We start from the raw sequence: 9,821 nt of genomic DNA, 5'->3' as shown, positions 1-9,821 counted from the left end.
TGGTTGAATGATGGCAGAGGCTGGGGTGGTCCCACATCCAGCCTGTGCTGGTTAGCTATGGCTGCATAACAAATTTCCCTGAACACAGAGGCTTAAAGCAACATTTTTAAGTGATTAGCTCACAGCTTCTGAAAACCGAGTCCTTGCTCAGACTCCATCACTGGTGTTTGCTGAGGGTTGAAAGCTCAGGGGGAGGCTTGACCAGGGAAGGGTCTAGATTGACTACTTCCTTGCTGTTGTAAGACAAGGGACCCTGTATTTTCCTGGCTGTTGGTTTGAGGCTGCCTCCTGCCTCCACATGGGCTTCTCCAAACCCACAGGGAGGGTATGCAGGTCTGGTGTGTGTGATTTCTCCTAACAGAGAAATGACATCCAGACACCTATCCCCTCAAGGAGAGTGAACGCCACCAAGGAGGTGGACCTTGGGCCACTTTAGAGTTTGTCCTCCACACAGCCTCCAGAGAAGTACAGCCTTTCACAGCTCAGCACTGGAGTGCAGAGTGACACTGCCTTGAGGGCCCTGCAGACTGGCCCACAAGCTCGCCTGCATGAGGACGGCATCCAGCCAAGAATGACGTTTCCATTTTAAGTGAGTGACGAAACAATCAGAAAACACCTCATTTTGTGACACATGAAAATGATATGAAATTCACATTTTGGTGTCCATTCATCAAGTTTTGTTAGCACAGCCACACACATTCCTTTAAGCACCATCTGTGGCTACTCTGGAGACACAGCAGGCAGAGCTGAGCAGTTGGGAGAGTCCATACAGCCACAAAGCTGAACGTGTTTGTTCCCTGGCCTGTGACAGAGTGGGTGGCTGACCCTGTTCTCCATGGCCACACGTCTGTGGGCCAGGATGCAGAAACCTCTCTGAGCCCAGCATCTCCGCTGGCAAATGGAGGATGGTGAGAAGGAGAAAGGACATTAGCCTCCAGGCCAGCAAGAGATGAACCTCTGACCAGCATATGCCAACTATGATTGTCACCATCGCTCTGAGGGTGGCCTGTGGCAGGGGACCTCCAGCTTCCCCAGGGAGAAGGTGGAGAAGGCAGTCGTGTAAATACTCCACACCCCCTCATGCTGATGCGTTAGAACCACAGCGCGCAGACCCTTGCAGGATCCTGCAGCCTGGGTTGATGGGGCCACTGTGGGGGGGGCACATGCGTGTGTGTGCGTGCGCGCACGCACATGCGCACGTGTCGGGGGTGGGGCTTAGCCACAAGGGCCGGGGAGGAGCTTCTAAGGAAGTGACCTGAAGCCACAACCTGAATGAGTGAAGGAGGGAGTTACATGGCCACTCAGGGAAGAGCAGGTGCAAAGGCCCTGGGTGAGATGGAAGACGAGAGGATGGCAGAGCTGCAGCAAAGTGACCACCAGCCCAGGCCACATGCTCCAGGCTGCCACGCACAGCTGGGTCGCACTGGGTGGTGGGCCCTTCATGCCCCCCGATCCAGCGTTCCCCTGAGCCTCGGTTTCCCCAACAGTAGCATGGGGACTCATGCCCAGCGATGTCCCAGAATTTCAGTCCTGTGCCGTCCTAGCTGCATGGCAAGCTTGCCCCCACGTCCCTCTGGTTCCCAAGGCCCAGCTGAGCAACGAGCCAACGTTCCTGGGGTGGGGGCTGCTGACCGGTGCGCTCCCTCCCAGGCATTTGATTCTGGTAAGCACTGCCCAAAGCCTCCACCAACCCCGCCACTCAGGCCAGGAGGGAGCAGCAGAGAGCACCAGGCAGGGGGCGGCGGCCTCCGGGGCCGGGGCCCCTGCTTCCGCTGGGCTGGCTGTCTGCCCTTCCCCTCCTGAGAGGGTTTCCCCAGCCCCCCAGGGACCCTGAGTTGGAGTGAGTGGCCCATCTCACAGGTGGGCCCCTGAGGCCTAAGGTAGGCCCAGGACCCCGGCGCTGGAGGTGGGAACCCAGGGTCCTGAGGGGTCCGGAGCAGACACACACGGCACTGGGAAGCTTTCTCCCCTTCGTCGCCGCACGCACTCACTCACTCGAGGGTTTCTGGTGCCCACGGTGTCCCAGCTGACGCTGACCCTCATCACCCAGTCCAGCCTGGTGGCCCACGGGCCCAGTGATGGACGGATGAATTGAGAAAGTGTAACCGATGTCACTTGTGTCTTCATTTCCAGCTTCAAGTCTCTCTCTAATTTTTTTTCCTGTGGTTTGGTGGGGATTTTTGTTCTTTGCTTTTTTTTTTTTTTCATTTTTCATGAAACCTGGTCGTTTTTCCTGTTAAGTTTCCCACGGTCTAAAACTTGCTGATTTGTTTCTCTGTGATGACTTAAATTTAGTTCCTTCCCTTCTTTAAAACTAAAAAGTCAAAAGTACAGCCAGAGGGTGGCTGCCACGGAAGGGCCTGGAAGCTCCTACAAAAGTTATACAGAATCCCCACCTGTCCCAGCAGCTCGACTCCCAGGTGTGCACACAAGACCTGGAAGCCGAGACCCGATCAAGTACCTGCCTCCCCACGCGTGGACATTCACAGTATCATATTCACAGTAGCCAACGGTGGAAATGACCCACATGTCCATCGACAGACGGTGGATAAACAAATGTGGTCCATCCACATGGTGGAATGCTACTCAGCCTGAAGAAGAAGGAGATTCTGGCACCTGCTCCAACGTGGGTGGACCATGTTGGGGACATGATGCTCAGGGAGAGAACCAGACCCAGAAGGACACACACTGTCTGATTCCACTCACAGGAGGTCCCTGGAGGAGTCACATCCATAGACACTGAGAGTAGATGGTGGGGCTGGGGCTGGGGAGTCAGTGTTTCATGGAGACAGACTTTCAGTTTGGGAAGATGAGAAAATTCTGGAGATGGTAGTGGGGATGGTTGCACACCAGTGTGAATGTGCTTAATGCCACTGAGCTGTGCACTTACAAACGGTTAAGACAGTCAATTTTATGTTATGTCTATGTGCCCAGAGTAACATCTCCCTCCCACAGTTCCCCAGGGCATCCTTCCAGAGGAGTCTCTGCCGACCGACCCCCCACTCCCATCCTGCTTGCCACCCAGGCTGCAGCATGTGAACCTCCTGCCTTTGCACCTCACGTCTGCCCGAGTTCACGGCACACAAGCTCATATGGGGCGCCTGTTCTTTCGCGGGACTGCACGGTATTCCGTGGTTGGGATGTGCTGCGGTTGGCTTACTCCCTTCTCTAGGGCACTCCCAGGGTGTTTCCGCCTGGCTTCCCGTGCCAGGGGCAGCCACGTGGTCCCCGACATGGGCAAGTAGTCACGGAGCAACCCCTGGCAGCGATCCAGCCCTTCGTCATTTCAGAAGACGTGGCCACACTGCCTGTGGGGGGACTGACCGTTTGATCCCACCAAGACCCCAGCCTGTTTCCTGGACTTCCTCATTGTTAGAAAAATTCCAGGGTAACGTAACATTAAAGGACATAACACATAACAAAATTCACCATTCTAACTGTAGGGACCTCCTGTGAGTGGAGTCACACACTGTGTGTCCTTCTGTGTCTGCTTCTCTCCCTGAGCACCGTGTTCTCAGGGTCCGGCCCCGTGGGAGCGGGTGTCAGGGCTGCTCTCCTGTTCACGGCTGAGTGATGCTCCCACGTGTGGAGGGACACATGTGTCCGTGGATGGACACTAGGTTTGTGTCCACCTTTTGGCTGCTGTGGACGTGTGTGTGGGTCTCCGTGTAGACGTGTATCCCCATGTCTCCTGGTGGCTGCCTGACGGCAGGCCTCCGGGCTCGTGCAGCGACTGTGACTGCTGGGGGAGCCGCATGACTGTTTTCTGACTCTATCACAGAGTATCTCCAACACATGGAACAGAAGAAAGTGGAACAGCCTCTCCAAGCCCTGCCACCTCTTCCCCAAGCCTCAACCAGTACCAGCCCCACGCTCGTCTTGTTTTATCTCTAGTCCACCCTTGGATTATTTTTTCCAACCTTTTATTATGAATATATTCAAATGCATTGAAGAGCTGGAAGGATTTGGTGGTTAAAGACCCAATACCAAGTTCCCATGATTAACATTTTACTCTTTGTTTAGCGCGTATCTGAACATCCGCCTTTTCCTCCAGGGGGGTGCATTTTAGCGCACGTGCGTGCATGTGAGCACGCGTGTGTTTTGCTGCATCTAAATATAATGTGCCACCTATCTGAATGGCAAAACTAGAACCAAAAACAATGGACAAATCCAAGTGCTGGTGAGCGCACAGAGCACCGGGAATCCTCAGATGTTGCTGGTGGGGATGTGGCCACTGAAGACAGCTTGGCGGTTCCTCAAAATACTCAACATAGGGTTGCCGGGTGATGGAGCTGCTCGACTGCTGGGTATTAACCCAAAAGGAATTAAGTCTTCTGTCCACACAAGAGCCTGCACACACGTGTCCACGGCAGCATGATTCCTAGTCATCCCAAACTGGAGACAACCAGATGCTCTTCAGCTGGTGAATGGGTGGAAACACTACGGAATGTCCGGGAAGGGACATCACTCAGACCCAACAAGGAGACAGTGCTCGCAGAACACCGAGGAAGCGCAGATGAATCACAGTGGGAAAGAAGCCAGGCTCCTGCTGCGTGATTTCACTGCGTGTTCCCTGGTGGGGGGGCCAAGCTGCAGGGTCAAACCTCCATCCATGCTTGGGAAAGGCTGGGGGAGGGCGGAGGGGACCACAGAGGGGCACCAGGGGCCTCCTGGGGTGGTGGAAATATTTTACTTCCTTTTTAGGGGAAGTAATTAGGCTATTTATTTACTTTAATGGAGGCACTGAGGGTTAAACCCAGGACCTCATGCGGGCTACGCCCACCCTGTGCCACTGAGCTATTTCATCTCTTGATTACGGTGGTGATGACACGGTACGTCTTCTCACCCCAATTCATAGACCTGTATACTACAAAAGGTGAGTTTTTCTGTAATAAATAATTCTAAGAGCCTTATATGTGGGTCTCTTGGGGCGGGTGTAACCAATGGCCACAAATTGGGTGGCTTAAAACCACAGAAGTGTCTTCCCTCCCATTCTGGAGGCCGGAAGTCAGATGAAGGTATTGTCAGGGATGGAGACTCCAGGGAAGGGTCCCCCTGCCTCTTCCAGTTTCTGGGGACCCCAGGCATCCCTTGGCTTGTGGCCACACCACTCTTGTCTCTGCCTCTGCTTTCACGTGGCCTTTCCCTGGCTGTCAAATTTCCTGTGTGTCTTTTACAAGGACAGTTGTCATTGGATGCAGGGCCCACCTGTCACCCAGGGTGCTCTCGCCTCAAGCTCCTTACCTTGCTTACAGCTGCAAGACTCTATTTCCAATTGAGGCCACATTCACAGGTTCTGGGGACATGGATGCGAACATCTCTTTGGGGAGCCATCATTCGACCTGCCACCCGTTCCTTACAAATAAAAACAAGAGTGGCTACATCAGGACATTTTCTCCCAAATACTTCGGCCTGCACGTTACACCCAGGAATGTTCTAAAGCAAAATCCTGTACACCACATCCTTTTATCCATAAATACATGCATGTTTATCTATAAAGCAAAGATTCTCAACCAGGGGTGGTCCTGCCCCCCAGGGGACACTAGGACACCTCTAGGGACATCTGCCGCTGTCGCCACAGAGGGTACTCTTGGGCTTTGAGTGGACGTTGGTGCGTGCGCGCGCGCACTCACACACACATAAGCTCATGCTTGAGCCTTAGGCACGATCCCCGCCCGCCCCCTGGTGGCCACACTGGCCCACACGGACCCAGCCCCTAAGCTACCCATGACTGGATTCCCGGCAGGGGTGAACTCGGGTCTGCAAGGACCCCTCTGGCTTCTGGGGGCCTCACTCAACAGGTGGGAGGCTGAGCTGGGCCCCTGGAAAGGGGTGGTCTTAGGGGCCAGGAAGAGACCCACCAAGTGGAAGTTGATCCAGGACGGTGCAGACGGCCAGGAGAGGGGCCAGGAGAAACTCTGGCCTCCTTGTTGCTCAGGGAGAGGGTGTAGGTCTTGGCCTCAGAGCTGAGGGAAGCAAGGGGGCTGCGAGGGAGTGAGTAGATCTGGGGGCCAGCTGGGTATGAGTGTCCATAAGAGTGAGGGTCGTGGGTGGGTAGGAGAAATGCCAGGTGTGAGGGATAGGGTATACAGGAGGAGACAGGACAGAGGCAAAGCCTGGGCCCTAGAGGACTCCATGGATGACCTGGGCCCCTACCCGAAGGCTGGGCCCCTGCTGTTACCTGGTCTTCCTGTTTATAACTGGGGGCTCTGACCTCAAACCCGGGGCCCCACCTGTACCCTTGGGTCCCCCACTATAATCTGGGACCCTACCTATAACCTGAGGACTCCCACCTGTAACCTGGTGCCTCTTAGCTGTAATCTGGGGCTCTCCTAAGTAATCTCGGGCCTGTAACCTGGGGCCCCTTGCTATAACCTCGGCCCCCTACCTACAACCTAGAGCCTCCATGTATAACCTGGGTTCACCACCTATAAACTGGGGCCCCTCCGTGGTAACCTGGGGCCCCCATCACAGAAGCTGCAGGATAATGAGGACAACATGGGAAAGCATTTTCCCCGGGGGCCACTGTAAATATGCAGGACCGTTGCCCATGCCTGGTAGCACTCCCACTTATCACGGTTTACAGCCTCAGAGGTCATCTTGCCTCTCCGTCCAGAGTGTCACCCCAGGCTGCTAAGTCTTTTCTCTTTGTGGTGATTCATAAGGTAGCAGGACCTCTTAGTTCCAATGGCCTCTTATATTTGATGACATACGGTATGGTTACTACCCTCCCTCAGAAGGAGGACAAGAGAGGCCAAGACCCGCCCAACTGAGGCTCTCTGCTGCTGCGCATAGGGCTGGGGCCAGGGAGAGGGTCTCTGGAGAGGCTTAAAGCAGCCCTCGGGTCTCAGGCCCCATCATGCTGGGAAGGGCCCCCAAATCCGGTTCTGTGCTGGCCCGTTTTGGGTTTGATGCTCGCTATGAACCTAACATAAGCAGGCCAGCTGGGCTGCCCCAAGGTCTGCATCACCCCGAGGAGACAGTGCTAGCATCCTTCCCAGGCTTCTGGGGGCTCCCAGTCTGGGCACTCAGGTGTACCAGGCACCTGGACAGGTGGCATCCCCTCTGCAAGCTTCAGTCACCTGTAAGGAGGGTAGAGGGAGGATTTTGGAACATTTCATCACCTGAAAAGAAACCCCGTTCCCATTAGCAATCACCTCTTATTGCTCCCACCTCCCCAGCACCTGACAACCAGGAGCCCCCTCTCTGTGTCTGTGGATTGTCCTGTTGTGGACGTTTCACATCCATGGAATCACACACTGTGTGTCCTTCTGTGTCTGCTTCTCTCATTGAGCATCGTGTTCTCAAGTTCATCCATGTGTGTCAATGCCTTATTCTTTTTCATGGCTGAGTAACATTCCAGCATGTGGATACCCCATATTCTGTTTATCTCCACATCTGTTGATGGACATTTGGGTTGTTTCCACTTTTTAATCATCAAGTGACTCAGGCTGCTGGGAACATCTATGTAGAAGTTTTTGTGCAGACGTATGTTTCCAGTTCTCTTGGGCACATACCTAGGAGCGGAATTACTGGGCCATGTGGTAGCTCAATGGTAACCTTTCAACTTTTTTCTCAAAGTGACTGCACCATCTGCATGGATGTTCCAGTTTCTCCACAAGCCTGCCAATATTTGTTATTCTTTTTTTTTTATCACAGCCATCCTAGTGGGTATAAAGTGGTTAATTTTAATAACGTATTTCTTTTAACCTAACATATCCAAAATTACTTAATTTCAACATGTAGTCAATGTAAATTATTGAAAGTTTTTGCATCACAGTTATTAGTAAGATACACATATATACATACTTTTTTTTCATATTAAGCCTTCAAAATCCAGCGTGCATTTGTAGTCAGCACATCGCAATTCAGGAAGTCATATTACAGGAGCTCAACAGACACATGTGGCCAGGGGCTGCTCCTGCAGTGGCCACAACAGACTCCTCCTCGACCCCAGAGAGCTCCCAAGTCTAGTTTCAGAGAATGGAAAAAAATGGGTAAAGAAATACATAAATGAGTCAATTTCTGATGGTGACAAGTATTAAGAAGAAAATGAAACTGAAAAGGGGCTACATGCAAGGGAATGACCAGGAGGACTTCTTGGAGAAAGTGGCATCTCAGCCGAAATTTCACCTTCACGGACTCTTTCTGCAGTGGTCACCAAACATTTCCTGAGTCCCTTCCATCAGGAGAAACGGTGGAGGCTTTGTGAAGGAGAGTGGAGCCTACGGATGCCAGGGTTATCAAGTGCCCCCAGACTCCAAAAAGCCTGGACATAAGCCAGCAGCCAAAAACATGGAAAATATCAGAAGGAATTGGAGTCGGGAGTGTTCCTTGCTCCTCTGTTTTCTGGAAGAGATTTAAAACTGATGTTATCTCTCCATGAAACGCCTGGTGGAAATTCACCGACGAAACCACCTGGGTCGTTGCTGGAAGGTTTTCACTAGACTTAATCTCTTATTAGATATGACTTATGCAGATCATCTATTTCTTCTGGGGGGAGCTTTCATTTTAGTGTCTTTTCAGCTGTTGGCCTACTTCACTCAAGGGCATAGACTTGTTCCTACAGCTAATTTTTAACATCCTTATGTCTGTAGTGATATCCCTTCTTTAACTCCTACTATTGGTCATCTTTTTTTCTTATCTGGTTTGAGTTTTATCAACTTTTATTTTTTCTAGGAAAAATCTTTTGGTTTCATTGATTTTTCCATTCTTCTTTTTAAAAAGATCTTCTTGTTGCTTTTACTGGAGGTACTGGGGATTGAACCCAGGACCTCCTTCATGATAAGCATGTGCTCTACCACTGAGCAATACCTGCCCACCCCTCATTCTTTTTCTATTCTATTTCATCAGTTTCTGCTCTGATCCTTGTGATTTAGGAATCTGGGGCTAATCCACATGTTCTCATTAGAACGTGCTGGTATGCTGGTGTGACTAGTGGTCCCTACCCCACAAAGCACACCAACCCCTCGTCTGTGGTTCATTTGATAATCTGATGAAACTCATGGCTATCCCCAAAAACATGTACACGGGACACTCAATTTTGCATGTAGTTTTCAGTAGTTCACACGTGTCAGGCTCAGAACCCCAGCCTGGAGCCCAAATCTGGTGCCGGCTCCCAACGCCTCCACACAAGACAAGCAGTCTGTTCTGGAAAAATAATAATCTAGTGCTAATAAGCAGAAAGGTAAAACACACAGGCCTGGAGGTATTTTCAACTTCACCAAACCATATTTTGCCAACTCTGCTTTTCATTCAGAGCACTTTGCTGGCACCACCCCAGCTGGGTTCTGGGTTTTACTCCCGGAGTTCCCTTGGGGCACAGACCGCCCGGCGCATCTCTCTCTCCACCTGGCCCGAGGGAGGCTTAATAAAAAACTTTTTGCCTCGAATCGGCCGCTTTCGGCTACTTTTTGACCCTTGACCTCGCCCCAAGGAGGGTATCGGGGGAGGGGCCCTGGCAGGCGCCCACCAGGTCCCCGAGCCGCGTCCCACTCCACCAGGGCTGCGCTCGGCCGCCACCGGTTCCGAGGAAGCCGTTCGCGCTCGAGATCTCCGACCCTAACACCCAACCCCTCCCAGGTCAACGCCGCGGCCTCACCTCGGGGCGCCCGCGTTCCACCCCCTCTCCGTGATGGGCGTCGCCGCGGTCCAATGAGCGATCCGAGCCCACCCCCGGGGCGGGATCGGGCGCGAACCAATCCCCGCTCGGGCGCCCACTCGGGTCCAAACGGCCCAATGGGCGGTGGCAGCGGGGCGGGCTGCGGGGGCGGGGCGGGCCGGCTCGGCCAACGGGCGTGCACGTCGGATCCGCGAGGGGC

General features: G+C 53.0%; 1 long non-coding RNA gene across 5 annotated transcripts; it reads right to left on the bottom strand.

Annotated features, from left to right (window-relative positions):
- Window positions 1-3,906: 3,906 nt before the first annotated feature.
- On the bottom strand, window positions 3,907-9,680 carry LOC107033738 (uncharacterized). 5 transcript variants are annotated; one of them, XR_012063267.1, is made up of 7 exons: window positions 9,473-9,560; window positions 8,134-8,349; window positions 7,810-7,970; window positions 7,518-7,664; window positions 6,971-7,082; window positions 5,245-5,355; window positions 3,907-4,573 (listed from the first exon to the last, which is right to left on the bottom strand). It is a non-coding gene; the product is annotated as an uncharacterized lncRNA (long non-coding RNA). The 5 variants fall into 5 exon arrangements; XR_012063266.1 differs by having other exon boundaries at window positions 7,046-7,082; XR_012063264.1 differs by lacking the exons at window positions 6,971-7,082; window positions 9,473-9,560 and adding an exon at window positions 9,602-9,680.
- Window positions 9,681-9,821: the final 141 nt, after the last annotated feature.

The sequence above is a fragment of the Vicugna pacos genome, chromosome 22, assembly GCF_048564905.1.
Source record: "Vicugna pacos chromosome 22, VicPac4, whole genome shotgun sequence".
Classification (NCBI taxonomy): domain Eukaryota; kingdom Metazoa; phylum Chordata; class Mammalia; order Artiodactyla; family Camelidae; genus Vicugna; species Vicugna pacos.
This window is presented reverse-complemented; position numbering and strand designations above follow the sequence as displayed.